This window comes from Camelus ferus, chromosome 21, assembly GCF_009834535.1.
Source record: "Camelus ferus isolate YT-003-E chromosome 21, BCGSAC_Cfer_1.0, whole genome shotgun sequence".
Taxonomy (NCBI): Eukaryota; Metazoa; Chordata; class Mammalia; order Artiodactyla; family Camelidae; genus Camelus; species Camelus ferus.
In genome coordinates this window covers 23,474,839-23,488,162 of record NC_045716.1, presented here as the reverse complement: position 1 = coordinate 23,488,162, position 13,324 = coordinate 23,474,839, and the positions used below count along the sequence as shown (strand labels likewise).

At 45.7% G+C, this 13,324-nt stretch overlaps 2 long non-coding RNA genes across 2 annotated transcripts; one reads left to right on the top strand and one right to left on the bottom strand.

The window, feature by feature from the left end:
- Positions 1-1,153: 1,153 nt before the first annotated feature.
- On the top strand, positions 1,154-2,866 carry LOC116658809. Its single transcript, XR_004314116.1, has 2 exons — positions 1,154-1,210; positions 2,273-2,866. It is a non-coding gene; the product is annotated as an uncharacterized LOC116658809 (long non-coding RNA).
- Positions 2,867-9,868: 7,002 nt separating this feature from the next.
- LOC116658733 lies at positions 9,869-11,563 on the bottom strand. Its single transcript, XR_004314018.1, has 2 exons — positions 11,531-11,563; positions 9,869-10,576 (listed from the first exon to the last, which is right to left on the bottom strand). It is a non-coding gene; the product is annotated as an uncharacterized LOC116658733 (long non-coding RNA).
- Positions 11,564-13,324: the final 1,761 nt, after the last annotated feature.

Genomic DNA, 13,324 nt, shown 5'->3' with positions numbered 1-13,324 from the left:
CTCCCAACCCAACAGAGAATCCCATCCTCACCTTGCCTCCATCCCAGAGGATTCCCAGCCATGAACAATGAAAAGGCTGTGGGACGCAAGCCAGGAGCACAGGTAAATCCAGGCGAGGAATTCCAGCTTTAAGGATCTACTGAGGCGTCTTGTTTTCCTCCTGAGGGAACTAACCGCTGTTCATGGAAGGGCGGATTATCTTGGCTATTACGGCTATTGTGAGTAGATCATTTGTGACTATCATTATTATAATTATCTGGAAAACTTGCCCAATAGCGCAGAATATTCCCTTTTAACTCTCCTGCTCTGTCTGCCAAAGAATGCCATGGCAATCTGAAAAGTGATCAGCGAGAATTCTCCTGGCCTTGAAAAATCATTAACACAGGGCATTTTAATACAAAGAGAAGAAATTTGTATTGATAATACAAATTGTATTGATAATATGTATTGATTGCTAAATAGGGTTTGTGGGTAAAAGGAGAAAAATGTATAAGAGCCCTTGAAGGGCCTTCAATAAACATACCCCCATCTCTGTCCCCCTGGGTCCATTTTCCCAGCATCGCCCAGTGCTGCGTACTATCTTGCCTACTTCCCCTTTGCCATCTTAATTAAGATCCTGTAAAGAAGACATTTCTACCCTTATCTCCATTTGAGAGATCAGAGTGCTGAGGTCGAAAGAAGTTGAATATTTTGCTGAGGTCTCCGAGGTCTCTTCTCTCAACCACTGTGCTATGCACGGACACACACGTACAGAAAGTCCACAACTTTGACGCAGATTTTTGTACCAAGCAATCTAGATCCAAGGGTCCAGAAGGAGAATTAATGTGTAGGGTGGAAGGAAAGGAGTCACGTAATCGGGGTCCTTAAGTGTGAACAGGAGGCTGTGGAGAGAACCATCTTCTGTGAAAGTAAGGCAGGCAACAGAGGGGTCCACGAATGCTGCGTCCATTTCCACCCACCATGGTCCCCGTTTTAAGCGGGCACTCTCCTAGCTCTGCCCTGAGCCCCGTGGAGGGAGGCAGGGAGGAGCTGCCAGTCACCACCTGTCACAGGAACCACGTGGGCGTCAGGAGGCGGTCCTCTCACGCCCAGGCCCTGTCTCACACCTGAGGGCAGAGCCTAAGGCCAGGATAAAAGGGCCCTGGGGCCAGAGCACCTCCATCCACTCCTCTCCTGAGGTGCTGACAGACCTGTGCTTTGTGTGCACCTGGTGAGTGTCATCTGGGAATGGGATAGGACCTTCCACAGAGGGCTGCTCAGAGCAGACGGCAGGCGGGGCAGGGCCGTCAGGGCTGGAGTTGTGGTTGGCAAGGACAAGAGCCCAGGAAATCTGAAGGAGGGAAGGACAAGATGGGTGAGAGAGACCAGGCAACGGGGAAGATTTGTGTGGCTGGTGCTGGAATTTTAGAGAAACCAAATCATTCTCACTTGCTGGGTGTGTTTCTCTGGTTTGGGGGAATAAAAACGTTGGCCTCCAAATTATGCGGAAACAGGCTGTATGGTAGGAACATCATTTTGGAAATGCAGCTGTACTCAGTTGTAGAAGTTATGTGCTGAGGACATTAGGTAGTCAAAGAGAGAATCGAGACATCAGAGACTCCAACAAGAAGACCCACAGTGGGGCTGCGAAGCCCTGTGATGTGCCTGGGGAGCAGACCCAGGAGGAGGGTGTAAAGGACAGAGCGTGGGGTTGGGAGTCAGGGAACCTGGAGCAGAACTGGGATGTGCCTGCCAACAGCTTTGGGCCAGTGGATTTCCCTCTGCGGGTTTCAGTTTCTTCATTTATAAATTGAGCTGATTGGGACAAACTGACTCCAAGGCCTTTTGCAGTTACAATTTTTTATACTTCTGCAAAACCAAGATATATCAGAAATCCTTTAAGGAGAGAACAGTCTTGTTTTTTTTCCTTAATGAGGATTTCCGCTCTAAAATGGCACCTACGCTGGACGTTTTCAAGTGTCTTGGTGAATAACTGGGACATTGTGCTGCACACCTGAAACTGACACGTTGTAACTGACATACTTCAATTTAAAAATTTTTTTAAAAAAGGAGTCTTGGTGACATGGAGGATTGAATGCTGACTTGGAGCCAATTTGTTTCGTGGTCTTTTATCTGATACTTAGGAAATAATTAATGAGCACCAAAGAGATAGTTTTCCTGTGTCTGATCCAAAGACGTTTAAAACAAAGGGGGGAGAAAGATGCTGAGGGGACAGGGAGGGGCGGGGGTCCTCCTTGTGCTGGGCCTGACTTGCTGTGTGACTCTCCCTCAGCTCCTGAGACCCGCCCACCAGGATGTCCTGCCAGCAGAACCAGCAGCAGTGCCAGCCCCCGCCCAAGTGCCCCCCCAAGTGCCCCGCCCCTAAGTGCCCCCCCAAGTGCCCTCCAGCCTCTTCCTGCTGCAGCATCAGCTCCGGGGGCGGCTGCGGCTCCGGGGGTGGGGGCTGCTGCAGCTCCGGGGGTGGGGGCTGTTGCCTGAGCCCCCACAGGCGCCGCAGGTCCCACCGCAGACGCCAGAGCTCCGGCTGCTGCAGCCAGCCCTTGGGGGGCTCCGGGTGCTGCGGAAGGGGGCAGCGGTCAGACCTCTGGGGGCTGCTGCTGATGAGGTGGACCCGAAACTCCTCCTCCCCTGATCTCCCTGAGTGGCTGAGAGGTCCTGGCAAAAACTGGAGCTCTGGCCTAGTGGAATCCTCTACCCTGCTGTCCAGAAGCCCCAGACCTTTCTCTAAAACCAAGTTACTGTCTCCCCCTGCACCCGCCCCATATCTGCTGTTGTCCTAGAAATCTCAAAGCTTAGTCCCCGTGTCCCTCAGTAACATTGCGTTCTGCTGCCTTAATTGAAATAAAAAATACAGTCTGCTCACTGACTTGGTGTAGACTGACCTCATTTCCGGATTTTGTCACCATTGTTCCATCCTCCTCCCTCCTCTGTTGGTGGCTGCAAAGGCCTCAGTGCACAGAGGACAGGGTCAACGGTCAGCAGGGAAAAGTTTGTATTTCTGTAGGTTTGCGTTTTCCTCTAATTCTTTATTTTCCCTTTTAAGCAAGATCTTGAAGCAGTATGAATTGTGAACCCTTCTTCATCAATTTCTGGTTCCCTTCAGATGTCTAACTCTGCCCCTCAGACATGGCCAGGAGACAGACATCACCCTCTTTCTTCCCACCATCCTTCCTCATCCCTGTGCTCCCCACTCCCCACCCTTCTCCTAATCAGTCTTCACCTGACTCCTCCTTCAGCTTAAATACACAATAGACACACATACATAAATACATATATAGGGAATAAAGCCTTCTTTTTTAAATTTAAAAATCACTTTTGCTGCTGAATAATTTACACACAATAAAATTCACTAATTTTAATATACAATTCAATGAGTTTTGTCAAATATATGCACTCATATAACTACAATTGCAACCAGCAATTTGATCTATAGATTCAATGCATCCCATCAAAACCCCAGAAATTATTTCATGGGTGTCAAGAAGCTGATTCTAAAGTTTTTTATGGAGAGGTAAAGACCCAGAGCAGCCAACACAATGCTGAAGGAGAATTAGGTCACAGGACTGACGGAGCCTGACTTCAGCTACATGATCAACACAGTTCATGTTGTCAAAAGAATAGATAATAGATCAATGGAACAGAATAGACCCCCATATCTATAGTCAACTGATACTTGACTACAATTTTTTAAAAAGTAATACAGTAATCAAAGATAGTCTTTTCAATAAAAGGTGCTGGGAAAACTGGACATTCACATGCAAAAAAAAAAAAAAAAGAATCTAAACACAGAACTTATATTCTTCACAAAAATAAAGTCAAAATGGATCACAGGCATAAATGTAAAATAAAAATGAAAAAATTCCTAGAAGATAACAGGGGAAAACCTAGATGACCTTGGATGTGGCAATGACTTTGTAGATACAACACCAAAGGCATGATCTGTGAAAGAAAGAATTGGTAAGGTAAACTTCATTAAATTAAAAAGTTCTGCTCTGCAAAGGCAATGTTAAGACTGATAAGCCATAAACTGGGGGAAAACATTTTCCAAAGACACTGATTGATAAAGGGCTATTATCCAAAATTACTCAAAGAACACTTAGAACTCAACAATAAGTAAATAAACAACCCAATTAAAAAGTGGACAAAATACCTTAGCAGACATCTCACCAATGAAGAGACATATATCTTCACGGCCCTTCACCACCGCAGGAGAGGAGTGTGTTAGGCCAACTGTCCTTCCTCGGCCACTGGGGGAGCTCCACCGGCCATGGGGGTCGGCGCCCACTCTTGAGGCTGACCTCACTGTGTCTCTTCTCTAGGTCAGTTAAGTGTGGTTCCACCCAGGGCTTGATTGTTTTGTGTTATCCTTGGCAACTTCCTTGCTTACCGAGATGCCGTGGGCAGAGGTGTTTAGAGTTCTTCCCTACGATTGGCAGTCTGTGCGTGGCACTCCGTTCAACAAAAAGATGGAGGCAGCAGGCACCTTGATAAATAGGAAACCTCAAAAAGCCAGTGCTTTGCTGGTCAAAATGTTCATATTGAACTACAAGCAAAGCCATGAGATCTCATAGCCAAGGTTTAAAATCCTGCCTCCATAGCACTACTAGGCCCCTGACTCATCACATCAGGTAAACTGACCGTTTGGGTGTCATCCCACATAGAGTCAGAGGCCTGGACCAGATGGCATCTCTACCCCATCATCCCAGAAGCCGGGAGCAGGAAATCCGTGTCCTGACCCCTTCCCCATTCCTAAGCCCTTTGGAACACCCTGAGTGGGAGAACAAACGCCACGCCCGGGTGGAACAGGGGCAGATCCCTCAGGACTGCGTGGCCAGCATGCCTCTGTGCCTGTCTCGGAGTGTGGTCTCCTGTGAGGAGGATCGCAGTCATATGGAATGGCTATTTGTAATTAAGTCTGCTAATGCTAGTAATAGGATGCTTAAATCATTAACTACTTACCCTGTGCATAGCTCTGTATGTAGGTTCAGAAATATAAGACCCATGCCAGGATGTCAAGGAACTCATCATACTCACCTGAATGATAAGTCACAAGGAGGGAAGAAGAGCGGGCGGGCCCTGAGCTGCACTGTCACGCCAGGGCGTGCGGTGCAAGGAGGGGTGCGGCCAGAGCCCAGAAACAGCCAGCACCAGGTGGTTCTGAAGGTGGGTGGTGGGCGCTCAAACTAGAGGTCGCACACAGATCTGTATCTCATGGCAGATTTCAGACTTGCATAAATAGTGTGCAGTCCTGGACAAGACTTTGTTAACGATTTGGTACTATCTATGGGACTGGGATTTCTTGGACCTTATAGTGAGACCCTCCTTCCTGCCACCTATGTGGGTGCTGCGACAGGTGGTGACTGGCAGCTCCTCCCTGCATCCTGCCCCTGGGCTCAGGACATGCCAACCCTCTCTTTACTGCTGCCTGCCCCTTACACCTTTTCCTTGGAGTTTGATCTCTCCATCCCTCTCGTCCTGTTTCTCTGATGGTCTGCTTCGAACTAAGACTCACAGAGCCTCCAAGTGTCTCTGCTTGTGTCTCAGACAGCTTGGTCCTCGTGTGTGTGTGTGTGTGTGTGTGTGTGTGTGTGTGTGTGTATACGCGCGTGCGCGCGTGCATGTCTACACCATCACAGTTAAAAGCCGGGCTAGGAGTAAGACACACCTGGGACAGAATCCTGGTCCTGTAGCAGATTAGCCATGGGACCTTGTGAAAATCACCTAACTGTTCTCATTATGAGTTTCCTCAACTTTAAAGAGTTGATAAAAAAATTGCTCTCAATGGTGTTGCGAGGGTCCACAGAAACCATGGGAGGAAAATGCCTGAAAAAGGTCCCATGACCCAGTGGACCCTCACAAATGAACTATCTAGCCATTAATAATTAAAAGTGAGTAGATTTTTTTTAGATCACAACTGTTTTCTAGGATAAGTACATCTAGCTTTTAAAATGACTACTTTTATTCAACTGAAGTCTTTTGTGCATTTTCACAAAACAATATCCCTGCAGAGGAGTTAGAGAGCAAATTAGTATTGCCCTGCACAGCAGAATGAGCATTTGCTTTCCAAGGATCTTACACACAGGAAGAGTGAGCCCAGGGGTGGGAGAGCAGCAAGAAGGGACAGAGAGTTCAAGCCTGGGGCATGTGTGGGGGAGGAGTCTATGGAGATGGGCCCCTCCCCCGATCCAAGAGCCAGGGGGACCCGACAGAACGGGAGGGCTGGGGTACAGGAGGGTTCCTTCAAGGGCTTTTTTTTTTTTCATATTTGAACATTTTTAGGAGATTAAGATAAAGGCTAATATTAATTTTCATATATACCCTCCTATGTCTAGAGGGCAACAGTATTTTTTTAAAATAAACAAATTAATTAGGTGAAGGGAAATTAGACCTAGAAGTAACTATGAGAAGAAAGTCCTCCCTCCAGAAATGTCAAAAATAACTCGCCAGAGCCTGAGATGAGGTGGACATAAGTCAGTAATATCTATGTCAGGGTTACAATGGGCAAGGAGAACCCGTATCTGGTGAGACGTCTGTTTGCTCATGATTGTGGGGGTTTTAGACTGTTTGATGATATATGCACATATACATTATATTCTATAGACATAGAGAGATACAGACATAGAATCCACCCTGTTTATTATTCTCAGCATCCAATATCACAAGGTACACGACCTTCCTAATGTTTCACTGCCTCCCATCTTTGATGGTTTCTCCTTGACTCCAGTCTTCGCTGGGATCTAAACATGTTCTCTTTCCTCATCTCACACTCCAAGAAGAATTACCCCTGTCCTTTAAGGAAGCCTCATCCAGGGCTCCGAAGTGCATTCAGGATCAAGGCCAGCACTTTGACTGATGGCCAAGGCTCTCTGCAGTGTGACTGAGGACAACCACTCCAATGTCTGTTGTGTTTCCTGAGAAGAACTGGCACTGCTGGCTGACTGTAAACACGCCTCTCCCCACTCCGCTCTGGTGCGTTATTCCCTCATATTTTCAATTCTGAGACAATGAGTTCAAGTCCCACTTACTCCTTATCTTTTATGTGACGTATCTTATAGATGATATTTCAACAGACCATTTGACAACGCAGTTTGTGCCTTATATTTCTTATTCCCCTTCAATAACTAGGACAAGGTTATGCCCGTGTGGGTGGTTAATAGATTTTTAAAAATCCACTAGAATTAGCACTGACTTTGCAGTTTACAACAACATGTCAACCTCTTAGGAGACCACACTCTGAGACAGGCACGGTGAGCTGTGATGGCCACTCCACCCTGCAGAGATCTGCCCTTGGGTGTGACACCTGGGTATGACATGGGCTCAAGCTGTTCCAGTGGGCTTAGTTTTGGGGCAGTGGCCAGGATATCCATGCCTTGGCTCACACAGGAGCCCAGGTCCTGATTCCTAGAATGATGGGGTGAAGAGGTCATTGGGTCCACACCTCTGCCTTGAGGCAGGACAGCACCTGAACTATCAATCTGCTTGGACATAGGTGATGAGTTAGAAGTGTGATTACACCATATCACTTGACTGACACTCTGGCCTGGTTATCAATGGCTGTGGCCTCATTCAGTAAACATTTTGATTACCAAAGGTTTTCTGAGGTCACCCATTCTTCCAAGGGTTCTGTCTCTTACATCATCATTCTCTCATCTTCTCAAGGAAATAGAAGGGGCACTGCTGAGATCTAATGGGAAGTAATTCAAAGTATATTAATTTTTCTCTGTGCCTCTCCAGTCTCCTCCCTTCTAGCTACAAACTAGCACGTTAACAAATGTTAGCTTTTTTCTTCTTCTTGAATATCTTTCTTTTAAATTATAAATGATGAAACAATATTCTAAAGGAAATAAAAAATAAATGTGATTGTTACTTAATTATTAAGGGGGGAAGGTGTTTTAAGAATGGCACAAATCCCATAATATGTAAAAAAAAGATTGGTAAATTATATAAAAATTTAATTCCATATGACAAAAACTACCCCATATAAGGCAAAAAGACAAATAATCAACTAGAAAACAAAAACAAAAACAACACATGTGCCAGGTAAGGAAGTAATGTCCCTAATACAAAAATATATCTTAAAAATACAAAAGTAAAAAGATTAAAAAAAATCTAATGGACAAAGGAAAGAGTCAGCCCACTCGCTCTCACCCAAGGGCACACGCACTGAAAGGCAAACAAAAATTGAAAAGATGTTTGTCCAAGCATGGAGGGAATAAAAAGTGCCCACTGAACTGAGAGGGTATCTTGAGACTGACAAACAAAGCAGGTAACTTCATAAAATACAAATATGAAGTTTATTGTGAGTACTTTACAAGTGGGTGGGGCCGGGTGGATGGCTGTCCAGAAGCATTCACAGCTGCAGTCCGCACCACCGAGGGGCCACTGGGACAGTTTTATAGCTAACCTAGGGTATGGGGACAAGGAGTGCGTTCCTAAGTCAAGATCGTATCTGATTTATGATAAGTAACTTGTCTCTTGGGTGCCGGAGATACATCAGTGAAGGTCTTTATCATTGTTTGGATCCTAGCAGAGCGTAGAGGCCACCTAACCCAATGATCATTAGACAGTATCCATTAACTGCAAAGCCCTTGACAGCACAAAGAGAGTTACTACACAGTACAGTCCTGGTAGGGTCAATAGATGGATGGGAAGAACTGAGTGGGCCCAGGATGGCTTCAGTCATGTGAAGAGCCATAATGGTCAATGTTACTAATATTTTTTAAACTGCAGAAAAAGAAGGAAAGAAAAGAAAGAAAGAAAAGAAAGAAAGAAAGAAAGAAAGAAAGAAAGAAAGAAAGAAAGAAAGAAAGAAAGAAAGAAAGAAGAAAGAAAGAGAAAGAAAGAAAGAAAGAAAGAAAGAAGAAGAAAGAAAGAAAGGTCTCGTATTTGAGGATGTTGTTTATCAGATTAATTTATTTGCTTCAAAATTACAATTATTGTAATGGCTAATAAAAGTCAGGATGTGTGAGAACTTGTGGTAGTAAATACTCATATTTTGGGGTGACAATATAAATTGGCATAATGTTCTGGATGGCTATTTAGTACTTACTGGTGTATAATCGATTCAAATTTGAATGAACATAGCCTTTTACACTATGTTGTTTTCTTGGAACTTAGTCTAGGGAAAGCAAGCTGTGATACACAAGAGAAGTGTTCACAAGAATGTGCATTGCAGGAAATCATACAAGGGCTCAGCACGTGGCAGGACCTAAGATCAGCATATAAAATAGAAATCATAATCAATGACATCAGCGGCACCATAGTAATAACTTTTCATATAAAACTCAACTGAAGCCAAAAAAGGTTTGGGGTAAATACTTGATACAATATAAGTATTTAAATACTATCAAAGTATCTCTTATAAATTATTAATTAAAAAGAAAAATAATAACTAGGCAACAAAGAAACCTGGCAGACATCACCTAAGCCAAGCAGTCCAAATTGTATCACCAGGAATGGGACAATCACACACCCTGTAGAACAGGACACAGCGTCACCACCGTGGGATCCCTGCAAGAATGCATAACCAGACCTGGTCAAGAAGAAACATCAGGTAAATGTGAACTGAGGGGCGCTGTACAGCAACCAGGGGCTCTTAAAAAATAGCAAGTCATGAAAGACAAATGGAACCTGAAGGACTGTCGTGCATGGGAGAGACTGGTGAATCCCGGCAACTAAATGCCACGTTGGATCCTGGATTGGCTTCTGAACCAATAAAAATTGACTTTGCTGTAAAGGATGTCAGTGGCACAAGAGGTAAATCTGAACAAGGTCTGTAGATACTGAGGCGTTAGGGGAACCAGCCGTTGAGGGCAGAGTATGAGAAAGATGATGTAGGAATAAAAAAATCAGTCAAGTCGAGAAGAAATGCAGATTCCTCTTTTTTATTGTTTCACATCAGGCGGGGGTATTTAAACAGACGAGCTGCAGAGGGACATGGAGTCTGTGTTTGGGGTTTCCAGGGCAGCCAACATATGGGGAAGGAGGTCAATAAATGGGTTTGGAGGAGAGGTTTTGGGCTCCCAGGCACCAGGGCACAGGAATCCCCTGGACCAGATCCCAAGGCCTCACCCAGACCTCCCAGCAGCACGGGCAGGCCCAGCAGGAGGCGCGGCAGGAGGAGGAAGTGTTTGGCCATTTGCTGTCCCCACGTCAGCTCTTCTTGGCCCAGGGTCCGCATCATCAGCAGCAGCCCCTGGAGGACTGGCCACTGCTCCCTCCGCAGCAGCTGGGGCCCCCGGAGGACTGACCGCTGCCCCCTCCGCAGCACCCGGAGCCCCCCAAGGGCTGGCTGCAGCAGCCAGAGCTCTGGCGTCTGCGGTGGGACCTGCGGCGCCTGTGGGGGCTCAGGCAGCAGCCCCCACCCCCGGAGCTGCAGCAGCCCCCACCCCCGGAGCTGCAGCAGCCCCCACCCCCGGAGCCGCAGCCGCCCCCGGAGCTGACGCTGCAGCAGGAAGAGACTGGAGGGCACTTGGGGGGGCACTTAGGGGCGGGGCACTTGGGGGGGCACTTGGGCGGGGGCTGGCACTGCTGCTGATTCTGCTGGCAGGACATCCTGGTGGTCGGGTCTCAGGAGCTGAGGGAGAGTCACACAGCAAGTCAGACCCAGCACACAGGGCGCCCCCCCACCCCCGCCCCTCCCTGTCCCCTCAGCATCTTTCTTGCCCCTTTAGTTTGAGAAACTGTTTAGTGTGGTCCTAGATATTTAAACACTGAAAGTTTTGTTACTTCTAATTAGTTAAGCAAATGCTCTCATATCCTCTCTTCAAAATTAGAAAGCTGAGACCAAAAAATGTTAAGAAATCATTCTCCAAACCAAGCATCAGGTATATAGGAGATATTCTACTGCAATTATACCCTAAGAAGCGTGGCAACAGTCTAGGAAGCAGTTTAGAAATGAAATCATTTCTTAAGGTGACATAGTCCTTTTCTCTTGGAGAACTTCCTAGATATTCTTGTCCTGTAGGGACACTAGAGAACCAGCTAAGGAAAAATATCATTTAATGGAAGCTGGGACTTGCACTCAGGCCCCGGACCAGACACTCACCTCAAACTAATACCTCAGCCCTGAGACCTGGGCTGTTGCTGCTCAGCTCTGCAGCCCCACTAATCTGAGTGCTCAGAACCAGTCAGTCAGCTCTGACTTCCTCCCTCCTGGCTGAGTACCTCTGTTTCCACCTCCGCTCTTCCGGGAGGGACAGTTATATTTCCAAAGATGAACTTCCCTTTTCTAACACAGTCAAGGGTTAGTATGATAGTCAAGGTCGCAAATCCTTCAGATCACTGACCAAACAAGACAGCAGCTGGGTTTCTCTAGAGCACTGAGTCCCAGTCCCACAACTCCTCTCCCCATTGCTCCTCCCTTCAGTCATCCTGAGACTCGTTCTGTTGCTAATAAGGACCAGCCTCATCCTCTTACCCTGCCCTGTCCCCTCACAACGCCACAAAGGTCCTTCCCTGCCTGCCCTCCTGCTCTGGTCTGAGCACCCCTCTGTGGAAGACCCCCCTCCCGGTCCCAGTGGACACTCACCAGGTGAACACTCAGCACAGGGTCTGTCTGCACCTCAGGAGGGGAGTGGATGGATGTGCTATGACCCTAGACCCTTTTATCCTGGCCTTGGGCTCTGCCCCAAGCCTGTGAGACAGGGCCTGGGCATGAGAGGACCGCCTCCTGCCGCCCACGTGGTCCTGTGACGGCTAGTGACTGGCATCTTCTTCCTGCCTCCCTCCAGGGAGCCCAGGGCTGCTGCCCCAGCAAGGAATACGCGGCTCAGAAATGGAGGCGGGTGGGAAAATCCCTACCTTCGTTCCCCACCGTGTTCTCCCCAGAGGTTGCCTGTCTCTAGAGGTCTCACCTTCATTTTTTTTTTTTGAGGTGTAGTTAGTTACAATGTGTCAATTTCTGGTGTACAGCACAATGTCCCAGTCATGCACATATATACATATATTCATTTTCATATTCTTTTTCACTAAAGATTATTAAAGATTATTACAACATATTGAATATAGTTCTTTGTGCTATACAGAAGAAATCTGTTTTTTTCACCTTCACTTCTTGGACCCACCCTTCCAACCGCCCCCCCGATCCCGCCTCCACCCTGGCCGTGCCCAACACTACGATTCTTTCCTCCCAAATGTTATTTTAATGATTATACTCAACCTGATTTAAACCAAGTTCTTAGCATATCCCTCCGTGTTTTATTCCATACGGCAACGTTGACACAGTATGTATTATGGTTGTGTGATTTCGACTTTGTAGAAATGGCATCATACTTGAGATGCAAACCTGTAACTCTCTTTCTTCTTTAAACAGTATTTTTGTGAGTTATTCAAGTTGGTCTTTGTAGCTGTAGTTTATTTTTACAACGGTATATTATCTGTCTTACGAGTACAGCGTGAGTTTTCCTTTGGATGAGCGCTTCGGTTGTTTGCACTATTTGCTGTATGAACAGTGCATCTAGGAAATCTTTTGTGTGTGTGTCTGCTGTCACACATGTTGGGGAGACTCTCTAAGTTAAGCACCTGTAAGCAGAACTATTGAATTTCAGATCATGCTCATCTCTCTAATTCGCTCTTGTCAATTTTTATTTCCACTTAGATAGGGTAGAATCACTCTTCCTACACGTTGTTACTGAACGTAAATGACGGTCATGTGCGTGTGGTGCATGTGAATTGTACTACTGCAGCTTTAATATGCATTTTTTTGCTTAGTAATGAGCATCTTTTTATGTCTGTTGGTCATTTGGATTTGTCTTCTATGAATTGTGTGTTCTTATTTAAACACTGTTTTCCTGTTTATCTCCTTTTGTTAGAATCTGTAAATGTTCTTTACACATCCTGGTTACTAATGCACTATTATTAAATGAGTTGTGAGTATCTTTCTCCATTAAATTATTTTCTTGTTTGCTTCTTAATGGTGTCATTTAAAGAAAAAGTGTTTTGTTTTTAATACAGCTGCATTTCTACAACATTATGTTGTTTGCACTCTTCATGATTTTAAGACTTCTCCAACATTCATAAGCACAGAAATCTGTTTTCTGTTTTCTTTTAAAAAGTTGTAAAATTTTGTTTTCTTTTAAAAGGTAAGTTCTTTATTCAGCCCTGAAAGGAATTTTTGTACATTTTGTCTTATTTGAACGTTTTTCTCAAGTAGATCATCAGTTGTCTTTATCATAATCAAATATTTCACTTTCCCCACTAATCTGAAATGCTTCCTCAGTCAAAACTGAGTTTGCACATATGTACAGATCTGCAGTTGGACTGATGATTCTTTTCATTGTCAGTTTGTCCCTGAGAGAATGTCCTGCTGCTGCCTTCATTACAG